The sequence below is a fragment of the Urocitellus parryii genome, chromosome 8, assembly GCF_045843805.1.
Source record: "Urocitellus parryii isolate mUroPar1 chromosome 8, mUroPar1.hap1, whole genome shotgun sequence".
NCBI lineage: Eukaryota > Metazoa > Chordata > Mammalia > Rodentia > Sciuridae > Urocitellus > Urocitellus parryii.
Window position 1 is genome coordinate 50772433 of NC_135538.1, and position 14074 is coordinate 50786506.

General features: G+C 41.5%; 1 protein-coding gene across 2 annotated transcripts in view; it reads left to right on the forward strand.

Annotated features, from left to right (window-relative positions):
* The window catches only part of Fyn (FYN proto-oncogene, Src family tyrosine kinase), a 202953-nt gene that overhangs the window by 76974 nt on the left and 111905 nt on the right, over window positions 1-14074 (forward strand). For both annotated transcript variants that reach the window (XM_026395068.2, XM_026395069.2), the window contains exon 3: window positions 10393-10462. The gene's annotated coding sequence lies outside the window, so the exon portion shown is untranslated. The remainder of the gene's footprint in view (window positions 1-10392; window positions 10463-14074) is intronic.

The following is a 14074-nucleotide window of genomic DNA, read 5'->3' on the forward strand; positions in this document are numbered from 1 at the left end:
TAGTACTGTTGAGAGCATTCTTGGACACGTTGGTGGATGAGCGTATGTAATATTTCTATGGGATAGACTTCAGGGTGGCAAGGTCCTGGGCCACAGGATCTGTGTATGCTCAACTTTTGTGCCCGCTGCCAGTTTGTGACTGAGCTAGAATACTTTTTAATGCTTATTGGCCATTTCTTGTTTGGTCTTCTTGACTGTTTATCATTTCTTTTTTTTTTTTTTTATTGTTGGTCGTTCAAAACATTACATAGTTCTTAATACATCATATTTCACAGTTTGATTCAAGTGGGTTATGAACTCCCAATTTTACCCCGTATACAGATTGCTGTATCACATCAGTTACTCTTCCATTGATTGACAATGTTTATCATTTCTTTATTGGATTGTTTGCTTTCCTTGTTGGGTCATAGGAGCTGTCAGATACAAGTATTGCCATTACCATATCCACTCTTGTCTCACCTTTTGTTCTGTTGGTGTCAGTGGATGAAGACATTCTTAATTTTAGTGTAGTCCAGATCAATGTATTTTTATTTCATGATCAACACTTGTTTGTATCCTTTCAAGAATCTTGGCCTATTATGAGTTATGAAGGTATTCTATGTGTTGTTTTCTTCTTTTTTTAATATTTATTTTTTTGGTGTAGATGGACACAATACAATGCATTTTATTTTTTTATGTGGTGCTGAGGTTCGAACCCGGGTCATTAAAGTTTTATTATTTTAGTTTTCACATTTAGTTCCATTGCCCATCTGGAACTGATTTTTGCATGGTGTAAGGTAGAAATTAAGTTTTTTTTTTTTTATTTGGATACGAAATGTATTCATTTCCTAGGGCTGTTGTAACAGAACCACAGACTGTGTGGCCTAGAAGATTCTCTCCTAGTTCTGAAGGCTGGATATCCAAAATCAAGGAGTCGGCATGGCTGTGCTCCCTCCAAAGGTTCCAGGAAGAATCCTCCCTGGTCTCTTCCTCACTTCTGGGGGTGGCTGGTTGTTTTGCAGTCTGTCTCGTCTCCATCATCATGTGGCTTTCTTCCCCAGGGATCTTTCTGTATCTAAATTTCCTTGTTTAGGGACAGTAGTCTTACTGGATTCAGGCCCATCCTAATCCAGCATAACCTCATTTTAAATCTGCAATAGCCTTGTTTTCAAATAAGGTCAAATTCTAAAGGCCATGGAGGTTAGGACTTCAGCGTCTTTTGGGGGAGCACAATTCAACCCACAACATCCAGTGAACCCAGCACCATTTATCAAACCTCAATGCCATCTTTGTAATTCTGATTTTGGATCTTCTATTTTGTCCTAGGGTCTATTTATCAATCCTTGCATAAATACTACTTTTACTTACTATTATTCTATAATAAATTAGAATATCTGACTTGTTTTATTCATTCAAAATTTTCTTGGCATTTCCATAAAAAATCTTAGAATTTGCTTGTTAATTTCCATCAGGAAAGTAAAAATAAAAAAGCCTAGCTTTTTATCTTTGTGATTGAATTGAAGATTCAAAAAACTGACATCTTAAAAAGATTGAGACTTCCATTCCATATACATGGCAAACCCTTTATTTAGTCTTTTTAAAATGTCATGTTTTATAGATTTTTGTGTAAAGGTCTTACATATCATTTATGGACTTATTCCTAGGAACTTGTTATTATTTTGAAGGAGATTTGTTTTGATAAAATGAAAAACAGCCAGCATGGTGGCACACACCTGTTTCCCAGCGACTTGGAAGAGTTAGGCAGAAAGATTCAAAAGTTCAAAGCCAGTCTCAGCAACTTAGTGAGGCCTAAGCAACTCAGCTAGATCCTGTCTCTAAATAAAATGCAAAAAAAGGCTGGGGGTGTGGCTCAGTGGTTAAGCCCCTCTAGGTTCAATCCCTGGTACCAAAAATAAAATAAAATAAAAGCAAAAATGGAGAGAAGAAAAGCTCCTACTGGATTTATTCATGTTATTACGGAATTTTTCCAAGTATACCAAGCTTAAGAAGGCTAGGATTTAAACCGAAGTCTCGCTGACTACAAATCAAAGCTGGACGAATAAATAAGTAATTACTTCATAAATGCATTTTGGTTCAAAACAGGGTCTTCAGGGATTTTAAAATATGTTCTTGGTAGAGAAGGCATTGAGTTACCAACACTGCAGCCTTGAGAACCTGCACGCTGCTTGTCCTACATAAGCTTGGCTAGTATTAATATTATCTCATCTCTCTTTGGCAGTCTGTGAGGTCCTTCATATGTAGATGAATATTATATTTAGATCATAAATAACTGAAGTTAGAAAACAAAATGTTCTTTTCTTTTACTTCTTTTCAGAAAGTGTATGCTTAGTCTGTGCACAGGTATCTGCATGAGGTGGTGGGACAAGATTTGGGTACTGGATTGAGTGGGGGACTAGGTCTGGGATTTTCTGTGTTCTTAGAACCTTAAGGCTACCCAGAACTAAGAAGTAGGCCAGGTATATGGCTACCATGGAGAGAATTTGTCTTTTTCCCCTTAAACCAAACTCCTATCTACTGTATTTGAGTTTAGCATAAGCCTTGGAAGAGCAAGTGTGTGTGTGTGTGTGTGTGTGTGTGTGTGTGTGTGTGTGTGTGTGTGTGTGAGAGATAGAGAGAGGGGGGGAGTGCAAGAGTGTGTGTGTGTGTGTGTGTGTGTGTGTGTGTATGTGTGTGTGAGGGGGGAGGGAGGGAGAGAGAGAGAGAGAGAAAGTAAGTTCTGATGCTCAAAAAAGCTTCTTGAAAACTGTCGGACTAGGTATTCTTCACATCCCATCCAGCCCCCAAGATTCTGGAATTCTGTTATTGTAGCCAGCCTGCACTCTGGGGGCTTCATCAATACCATTGTTAACCTGTATCAGGGCAGCATTGTGACACTAAGTGCATTTCCTGGGTGTCCTGGGAGTAGTGTATAGTTGGGAGAGACATCCAGCAGCTGCACATGCATAATAGCAAAGCAGCATTTCTATCCAGACTGGAATTCAGATCCCTAGAGAAAGCTTAATTTAAAAGGACAAGTAAAATATATTTCAAGTGCACTACAAAAACAGAGCTTTTGTTTTATTTTCCCTTTTACCAGATACATAAGTGATATGACCACCTGATAGAGACTCATTACCAAAAAGAAAGATGCCATTATTATAAATATATACATCATTCTAGAGAATCTTACAGAAGCAAAATTTACCCCCCTCCGGACAGTTAACTGATGATTCAATAGCATTTACTTCATTTCTTTCTATCCCACGTAAACTGTGTACCCTTGGCCTGCAGGATTCAATGTAGTAATAATAATATGAAATGATATCAACACTATTACTATTGCCTGGAGGTTGATGGAGATTATGGTGTTGTGAGTGCTACTCCTACCCTCCATCGATCCATATGCACGACTCAGCTCACACATTTGTGCCCATGTGCCCACAACAGACCCATGGATGCCGTGTCGGGAGCCCTCACTTGCCCCCCCCCCCCCAGCTGATGAAGGAGGAGCTCCTTGTTGATTTTGTGGTGCCTGGCTCTACTGTGAGCCTCCAACCCCCTCTTGTCCTGGAAATAGCTGATGAAAGGGAGCAGCCAGCTTTTGTAGTTTGACCTTGCCACCCTCTTTGTCTGTGATCAATAATTCCTTTCTGCTGGGAAAGTGACTCCTTGCTCTTTTCTCTCTCCTCCTCCTCCTCTCTTCTCCTGTCTTCTCTCTGCTGTTTACTTCCACTCCAGCAAACAGCCACAGCCTTGCCTGAAGCCCTCCAGCTTATTGGAGTGAAGCCAGCAGAAGTGACAGAAGGGGAAGATGGGTCAGTCATGATTTCTCAGGGCATCTTGCTAACCCCCCCCCCCCCAGTGAGGAAGCAAGGCCATAGCCAGTCAGAAAGTAGGCTTGGTTTCCTAGGGAACCCTGTGATTGCTAGTTCCCACCCTTGTCCCTGGCAATTGGGCTTTGTTTGTGTGCTTGCTTGTTTAATGTATTATCCTACCATTTGGAGCTCTTTAATTTTTCAGACAATTGACTTTAGGCTTGCAGAGAATATTGTAGCATGGAAGGAGTCGGGACTGTATTTTAAGTCTCCTGTTACTTGTGTGCAGAGGCCACCCAGAGTGCACCTCCTGCTGCACATGACAGCCATGGCCATAGGAGAGCTGTGAAGGGAGGGAAACTCTTCTTTTTCTCTCACCTCCCCATTGTTTGCTTTTGAAAATATGACTCAAAAGACTTATGCTGCTCCTTAGCAAATGGGATCTGCAGGTATGTGCCGGCTGTATCATCAAGCTTATGGAGACTAGAGGAAGATTTGGAATGCCACTTACACAATGTGTGTACTTTGGTGACAAAGGTGAACTGTGAAGGGAGGGAAACTCTTCTTTCTCACCTCCCCATTGTTTGCTTTTGAAAATATGACTCAAAAGACTTATGCTGCTCCTTAGCAAATGGGATCTGCAGGTGTGTGCTGGCTGTATCATCAAGCTTATGGAGACTAGAGGAAGATTTGGAATGCCACTTACACAATGTGCGTAATTTGGTGACAAAGGTGAACCGGGAAGAATCGAGCCATTTCAATGCAACAAGAGTCTTTCCTCTGTGCAAGGCATGGGGCCAGGCTGGGTCCCAGTGGTTCAAAGTTGAATTCAGACTACGTTCTTGCCCTCAAAGAGTTGGCTGTTTTCCTTGGAGCAGGTAGTGTGATAAAGTCTGGGGTAGAAGGATAAATAGAGTGAGACTAATTTTATTGGAGGAAATGAGCAAGAACTTCAGAGAGGGATTTATAGTAGGGTTGACTTGAGAGACAGGTTGGTTCTCCATTCTTGCAGATGGAGGTAAGATCATGTAAGAGAGAAGTAACAGAGTAGGGAAAGGCCTGGAGAGGAACCGGTGCTAGGGAATCAAGTGCTTTGGTAAAGCTGCGTGTGAGAGGAAGAAGAAATGAAAGATAAGACTGATGAAGTGAGTTTAGAATGATAGTGGGTGGTTTTGTGGGCAAAACTGAAGAATGTCAGTTTGATTGCATCTTTGGTTTTCTAGCAGTGTCCACATACATGCCCCAGGGTTCCTGGAGGTGGCTCAGAGGCACTGTAGGGAAAAAGGTCCAGTGTTCCTACTGCTCCTCTTAGTCAAGAGGAGAGAGAAGTTCCTCTCATCTCCATTCTGGATCCCAGGGTATTATTGTGTTTATCTTGGAGAAGGTTCCACTTTGAGAAAACCTGAAGTTCATTCATACATGTATGAGACCCATTCATTTACTCAACAAGTAATTATTGAGTGCCTGCTCCATACCAGGCCTTACTAGGTCCTACTGAAAGACCATTGAAGTTTTTGCACTAGTCACTAGAGCACTGAATCTAAACTAAAAATCCTGCCTCTGCCATCCACTAATAGTACAAACTTGAGTAGGCCTCCGTGGATTCAGTTTCTCACTTGGGGAATATGGGGGGGGGGGCTGCTAAGTCCTTCCCACCGGAGACATTCTAGCAGGGACCTGAGCAATATTGTGATCCAGAGAGGAGAGTCCAGATGCAGAGAGGCTAGGTAGGAAATGATAGCAGGGGCTCTCTTGAGTCCGAGTGGGGTCTTGAATGTATTCACTCAACAGACACTTTTTACCCAGTGCCTGCCATTGTACTAGACATTGGGAACAGAACAGTGATCAAATCAAATTACTGAACTCAAAGTACTTAGGGGTAGCAGATGAACTGGGAGCATGAGTGATGGGTCCAGCTCTGTAGTTAAAGCTTATTTCATGGGATGGAACTTGGGATTATTGGAGTATGCGGTACCAGGAAAGAAAAAGCAGAAAGTATTTGAGAGAAAAAGAGCTCTCAAGAGATAGAACCTGAGGAAACATTCTGTGGAAACCATCAGTGAGCCACCCCTTGATAGAAAATACATTCTTCACTGAGCCAACACATCAAACCCAACCTCAGCCCATACCCAGAATATCCTCCTGTGGCTAGGAAGCTAGGACACGCCAGAGAGATAATGTCCATTTAGACATTCAGTTCTCCTTGACATCACTCCTATATATGAAGTTAAATTATACCAAAGCCACGTATGGTTTTGTATAATAGCTGGTCTATTTGGTTTCCTCAGAAAGGTCTTTAATAACTACCAGTGATGTGTAAAAAAAAAAAAAATGGCTCAGGCGGCTATCCTAGCTGCCGCCCCTTGCATTTTTTTTTCCCCAGACCATCTGGCTCTTTCCCACCCCCCACCCCCGCCCCCTTTCCCCAAGTAATTGGAGCAGATCCAAAAATGGCTTCTGAGAGCCTTGAGCTCTTCCTTATTTACCCTGCAGTAATCACATTTCACAGGTTGTCTTCCCTATTGGAGGCTGAGGCCCAGCAATTAGTCTCCCATTGTCCTTGCAGGAAATGACATCCATGTGACTTCTTGGGAAGACAACTGTTGGCTCCCCTGGTTAAAATACTTTGGAACATGATCAGCATTTCCTCTGGTTGATCATTGAGAACAGCAGATTTAGAGGGCTTTGGGAAATGTGCAGAAGATCTATGGTTGACAGAACTGACCCGAAATAAGACTGGGTCAGTTTCCTGAGCAAATTGAGTCTCTGAACTGTTGCCCTGGTCTCTGCATGCACTGCCTTATCTGACTCTTCAGCGTGTGGCTGAGCCCAGGGCCTTGGCGTTCTATTCCTTTCATCATGCTTTATTGGGAACTGAAAGTTTTCCATCTGCAAATAATTGAAAACCCAACTCAAGGAGGCCGGAACAATAAGAAATTTCTTGGAAACTCAGAGATACCACAGGCCTCAGGGTTGACCAGTGCAATAACCTGCACTCTGTTTCCCTGTGTTTTTCTGGTCTCTGACCAGCTCTATCCATAAGCTGAAGCAGTTAGTTATAGATATTCTAGACATCATATCGACACAATTCAGGAGCAAGGACTTTCTCCCAAAAAGTGAGAAGCTCCGGGTAAAATATTTGTCATGTCTCAATGGCTTATCCTTGAACCAATCACGGGCAAGAGAATGGGTTTCCCTTGGATCAGGACCATTCAAACCTCGTACACACAGATCACCTGGGGAATCTTGTAAGATAGATGGTGATTGGGTTGGTTTGGGTGGATCCATGGAACTGCCATTTTTAAGGACCTTGTGAGTGATGCTAATGCCATTGATTGGCATCCTCCAAAACTGTGGACGATTGAGTCCCCATCCCCCAGCTGAGAGTGCTGTCACCTGCCCATGAGACACTGAGGCTGGAGAAATGCTGTTAGGAAAAAGGGGGAGGCAGTGACCCCACGGAGATGAGACTATAGTAGAGATACTTATTCCCAGTGTGTAATAAAAATTGTACCTTTAAACCAGGAGCCACACGTCATGCATCAGTCTGTGGTATGTATCAGAAACAAAAGGGCACACCGGGATACATGTTGTTGTATGGGAGCACCCATAAAAATGTTATTACTCATCAATGATGATGCATACATTGTAATTCTAGAATCAGAGGACAGATCTGTCATGCCACCCTCTTTATTATCAGTTATTTTTATTGGTAATTAATGCCACATATCTCAAAAAAAAAAAAGAAATTCGGATGAACTGCATCTTCACGTCCTTCAGTATAAAAAGGCTGTGCCAAGTCCAGCCTTTGTTCTCTGAGCTCATCAGTCTTTGTCATTATTGGGGAGGGAGTATGTACTCCCACTCACCCTAAGAGTCACTTGACATGATGTCTGGAGTGAAAGATGCTGCCAATTGTGAATTTCTGCCAAAGCAAGTGGTCACAATGCCCTGATGAGTGGTTTTCAGTGGAGAAAATCATTATGCTCTCTTCATTTGAAAAGGAAGAATTATTCTGTTGTTTGTTTGATTGATTGGTTGATTGACAAAATACACAGGAATCCCAAGCTGCAGCTATTCAGGAAAAAGACTCAGAAGACTGAGGCTAGTCCTGTGAACATCCTGAGGCTGGTCCATCACAGACTCAGTGGAGACCAAAACTTCTGGAGACACTTTGGTGGCTGCTGTCTCTAATCTCATAGGCAAAGACAGCATCATTCACAAGGATACATGGAGGAGAGAGAGAATTTCATCCTTTCTACTATTCACTCCACCAGCTCACATCTGTGAAACTAATAGAAAAACTGGGTCTTGATCTGGTCTCTGGTGGGTGCCAGGCAACTCTACCTGGCCTCACCAACTTGGGTCCTCTTGTGGGGATCACTGACAGTTCCTTATCTGTGTAGAGGTTATAGAAGAGTAAGAGATCCTCAGCTACTCTGAGCTAGCTGGGGACAGCTGCTGGACTCCAGTCTCCAAAAAGGCATGGATAGCATCTTATGTCACACAGGTACCCATGTATCAGGTACCTGTAGCACAGCACAGACTAAGCATTCCCTCTCTGAACAGAAAGAACATTTCGTTTCCTAATTTCAGTCATTTATGATTTAAGTATAGTATTCACCTATATATGTAGGACCTCATAGATTGCCAAAGAGAGATAATATTAATATTAGCCAAGCACATGTAGGACACACAGGATTACACTCTTATCCACTGATTGATTCAGACATTCCTGGTGAACACCTCACCTGCCTGCTACAGGGAAGGGCATTATTAGCCACAGGAGGACTGAAAATATGGAATAAAAAGGGCCTTTTCTTACAAATTACAGAGCTTACAACTTAAAATATAAAGTACAGGAAGTACATTTATATATCAAATAACACAGTAGTGTTAAGAAGAAAAACAAAAGAGAATTAAGATAATACCGAATTAGAAAAATCAAGGTAGAAAAGGTAAAGAGAGAGACCTTTTAGATGATGACCAGAATGAAGTCCATGAATCATTTTAAGGGGTCTGTGAACTTATATGGGAAGAAAAATCATAATTTGCATTAACCCTTAACTGAAATCTAACATTTCCTATAATTATTATGGAAGCAGCCTTAGCTTCCAGCCCTAGCTAAGTTCTATTCCAAATAGAACTTAGGAATATTTTTATATTATATTATAGTTGCAGTATCCTGAAATATCATTTATTGTTTAAGGATATTTCAAAATCACAGTAGTTATTAGAGTTTCTCTGAAAATTATTCAAACATTTAAAAAAAAAACTCATTTCAATTTTGTTAAACATTTTGATAACTATAAATCAGTGCACAGCTTATTTTTGAATACTGTGCATTTCATGTATTAATATCAATCATTTAAAAAACATTATTTTGAAAAACATGTCTATAGAATGTCATGGTACAAAAAAAGTAAAAAGCGTCCCTGCCTTAGAAAATAGCTGGCATCCTCCCATCAGCCCTTGGAGAAGGGACTGGCCAGCTAGAAGCCCAGGGCAGGACAGGTACCTGGAGCTGCAATGTCTGGTGGGAACATGTGGGAGTCAAACTGGGATGAGCTTGAGAGTGCTGGGGACCGCTGCTGGACTTCAGTCTCCAAAAAGGCATGGATATCATGCTTGTGTCACGCAGGTACCCATGTGTCAGGTAAAAAGAGGAAACTAGTAGGGGAGCCAGAAGGTGTGTCTGCCAAGAATGCCTTGCAGAGCTGCAGAGGTAGATGGGAAGGGAGGGACCAGCGGCCCAGGGACTGGTTTCTGCAAGGCATGATGCACACCAGATGGGGTATCATGATGAGAAGGAGAGCAGCAGCCAGTCCCAGCGCTGCAGTGGAATTCCAGTAGCATAGTTGGGCCTTGGTTCGCACCAGACATGAGGAAGGCCACGCTATGTTCTGAGCCTGTTTACTGAGTGCTCACAGTGTGCCAGATGCTGTGTTAAGCCTTTCTGAAGTGTCATTTCTGTCTGTAAATCTATGTCATTGAATCCTCATGGCAACCCTTAAAGGTTAGTACAATGATCCCTCTTTTGCAGATAGTAAAATGAAGTCTAAAAAAAAAAAATTGGTTAGGAAAATTGCTCAGGATCTCTCAGGTAGCTGGGAAGAAGGGACAGTTGAGGGAGATAAGATTGCTTTGGTTGAAATTTGCTATGAGTTCCACTTTAGATATTTTTTTTCCATTGTTCTCTTATCTTTGATTATTTTAAGGGGTTAAAAATTCAACACTTTCGGTTTTTTATAGCTTTATTTTATTTATCCATTTTTACGTGGTATTGAGGATTGAACTCAGAGCTTCACACATGCTATGCGAACACGCTCTACCACTGAGCCACAACCCCAGCCCCCAATTTCAACTACTTGTGAATAGAGTTTCTGATTTATTTCATTATCCAGGTTTATTGTAGCATGTACTGAGGTAATTGGTTTCATCTTCCTGTGAAAAACAAAGAGGAAACCAGTAGGAGGAGTTTGGTAAATTGATGGGTGCCCAAAACAAAGGAAAGAGATCAACTTTTCCAGAAAGACAATGTACTTAAATTATGCCTATTGAGTGGTTATTTATTTATTTATTTGTATTGTTTTTTCAGAATCAGTCCTGCCGCTGTTTTAGAAGACATGTGGTGTATATAAAGTTTGTGATAGTTGGCGGAAATTTTGGTAAGTGATGCTGCATTTATTTCTAGTACCTTCTGTTGTAAAATGGTGCTCATGAAGGAAAGTCGTTGCCCTGTTCTCTGCATCTTCTAAATCTGCACTAAACTTAGAAAGGACTTTTATAATTAAATGCAATGCTGAATTGATGTTTTCTGACAGTATGGTGTTTTCCCCGTAGTTATTACTAATGTTATTAAGCAATATGGGGTTTTCTGAAATGCAGCAAGTCTCGATTTAGGGAAGCTTCTGGGCACAGGATAAAGAACACCATGACAGCTTAGTTTATGCTCTAAGCCAGCTGTATAACATGATAATCAACTTGTACACCAAAAGAATTAAATAGTTTCTGAAGCAGAAAAATCCTTATTACCTAGATGTTGAAATGAGAGAGAAGCAGACCACTAGCTGCTTGAGGAATGGTAAATTAAAGAATTTAAGGACCCAGCATGCCTGTGAGCTTGCCCACAGACTGGCGTTCAGTGGCCCAAGAGACCAAGAACGTTCAATCCAGCAACCATCCCAGACCATGCTAGTAGTAATAAAAAGGACAGTCTTTAAGGTCAGGAGACCTAAGTTAAAATTCAAGTTCTGCCCTACTGGTTGTTATATAACTTTTCTGAGTTTCTTAAAAAGAGGCCTCCAATGCTACCTACCCCATTGGGTTGCTGTGAGAATAAAATGAGATTGGTAGTACCGGGGCATGGTAGATGCTCAATAAAGCTGTCATTTTCATGTCCAGCCTTGTTGGAGACTGGACATTTGTCACTGACAATAAGCCACCAAAAGGCATCTTCCAGCAGGAGGGCTGCTAGGATGGGTTGGTCACACCCATTTGATGTCACAGGGCACCACACAGCTGCTCACCACAGCCCCTTCCATCATTCATTCCATAACCTCTGTGGCATTTACCATCTTTTGTAACCTTGGCAATCCATTCTTAGACAGGCTGGGCTAATTGAACTTCCCTTCCTGCCACCTTTGCAAGCAAATGAAGTCACATTGTTTGAGCTTTATTCAAGTTTGGAGTTGATGTTATTTTGAAACACATTAACAGTAAGAGAAAGAGGGCTTAAGGGTAGATAGTACCCTTAATAAGTATGGTAAATACCATATATAGGCTTTAATTTCCAAACCTTCCTTTGGATTTTTTTTTTTTTTTTTGGCCTATGCTTATTGGGTAGCTTCTCAGAGATCCAATTATTGAACTAAAAATTTTGAGTTTTGACTAGAAGTATTTGGTTTGGAGATGAAGATCTTTACCCCATAACTACAGATGGACTGATGATTTTGAAGATCCTATGTCTATAGGTGACTCTGCTGCAGTTTCATGGAATCAAAAAGATGGACATGGCCTCAGGCAGTGTCTGCTCCAACCTCCCAATTACCAAAAGTCTCTTCTACAAAATTCCTGATAGGGGAATTATATTTTCTTAGAGATAAGGAACCTGCTGTTGCTTAAGGCAGCTTGCTAGGGCACCAACACAGAGAAGAGAAATTAACTCTGGCTTTCTGAACCCTGGTAGGGGAACTGTTGGTTACAACACTCTATCACATATTTCAAAATATCTTGAAGAGTACAAGAGTCGCCAAGAGGTGACTAAAATTTGAGGAGATAGAAGTGCTTATTACTCTGATTTGGTCATTACGCATTGCATACGTGGATCAAGTCACTATACTGAACCCCATGTAGATATACAAAGGTTCTGTCTCAAAAAGAAAATAAAATAATAAATAAACAATTAGGGGATTCAGAGAAATTTTCGGGGAGGGGATAAACATGTTCCATAGCTTAATTATAGTGGTACGTGTACAGTTGCATGCTTTTGTGAAAACCCACAGGACTGAACACACTAGAAAGGGTGAATTTTGCTGTTAAGTTAAAACTTAATTGTTAAAATGGAAAAAAATGAGCAGTTAGACAAACAACTGGACAATTATCTCAACTTTTTAAAAAGAAAGAGAGGGATGGAAAGGAGGCCAGGTAAAAAATGGACGGAAAGAAAAACAATCTAGTTTTTAGGACTCGAATATGTGCTCCATGGGACAGGGATTGGACTTACTCCTTTCTGTCATCCCAGTGCCTAGCACATGGAAGAGAAGTGATAAATTTGTAAATGTTTATTGAGTCATCTTCTAAGGAAGTCCACTCACTCTCCCACATGCCAGCTCTCCAGATATTTAGATATTCTCCTTCCTCATTCACCTTCTCTTCTCTGGGCTGAACTTCCCATCCCCCACTCTAGGACTCTTTCATATCCTTCCCTGCCCTGCAAAACTCCTTGAAGAGAGCACTGTCCCTCCTGTACATATGCCCAGCACTTGAAGTGCTGCCCCTGATGGGATCTGGCCCAGAAGCATGGCCTCTGCAGACGATGTTAACAGATACCCAACCCTAACCCCTGTTGTCAGTCACTACCTAGCAGTGGGTCAGTGAGGGTTTCTGTTGAACCCTCTTCTAAGAATGGATATCCAGAAAGCAGGGAGGGTCACTTCCAGGAGCTAGGTGATAGCAAATCCGTCCTCATCCTAGTTCTGACTAAAATGAAGCCAGGTCCTGGCTCCCTTATTTGGAGACATCAGCAGTGCTGTTTATAAATCTCGAGAGGAGGTAGAGTGTCACAGATCCCAATTCTTCATTGTGAGTCAGGGGAGGTTTGAGATAGACCTTTGTTCTCCTGGCCATGCCAGGGGGTGAGATATAAACACATAAATAGAGAGTGAGCAGTGATTCAGGAGCGGGGTCAGTTTCACCCTCCCAGAAGACATTTGGTAGTATCAAGCCCCAACTGAGGGGAAGGAGGGTGTGCTAATGGAGTCCAGAGGGCAGGATGTGCTAAATGCCCTACAGTGTTCAGGACAGCAACACAACACACACACAGAATAACCCAACCCCAGATGTCAATAGTGCTGACCTTGAGAAACTCATATTAGAAGCAGTAACAAAATTTAAATGTCTGAAGTACTCATTTCTTTAAATCTTTACAAATTTAAATATTTTAACACGCATGTAATTATATGTAATATGTAAAAAACAAATTGGTTCAGGATTCAGAAGGCTGAAAGGGCTCCAGAGAAGTTACCTCATCTGTTACCCTTGACTCCAAGCAAAAACTGACCTAAATAAATTCCAGACGATGGGCCTCCAGTGGCTCATACTGAATGCTGGTCCCTACACATAAAAGTGAGACTCACATAGCATGAGCCCAGCGTTTCCACAAAAGAAGTCTCATGCTTTCAATTTCAGCCCCAGCCTGCTCAGATGTGTTTGTCTTCAGGTGACCTCAGAGATGAAACCGTACTTCAGTCTGGGCTGTTCGTTCTTTTAAATCAAGGGTAGCAATTCTGTTGTGATCAAAATGTGCTCAGGGAGCAGAGAGATCTCATTACAGATGATTGAGATTGAGTATTTTGGTACCCAGGACTGTTTATTTGCATCAGTTTGCTAGTGACACCACAATCTGGCTTAAATGTGAGTTGCTGAGAGCTTTTGTAGCCCAATATGGCTACATTTGCTGAAGCAGAGAGATTAAAGCAACATATGTCAAGTTGTGATATAGAACAATCCACTTGAAAAGACTTCACTTAATTATAGGGCCTATTTTGGGAGGGTAACTG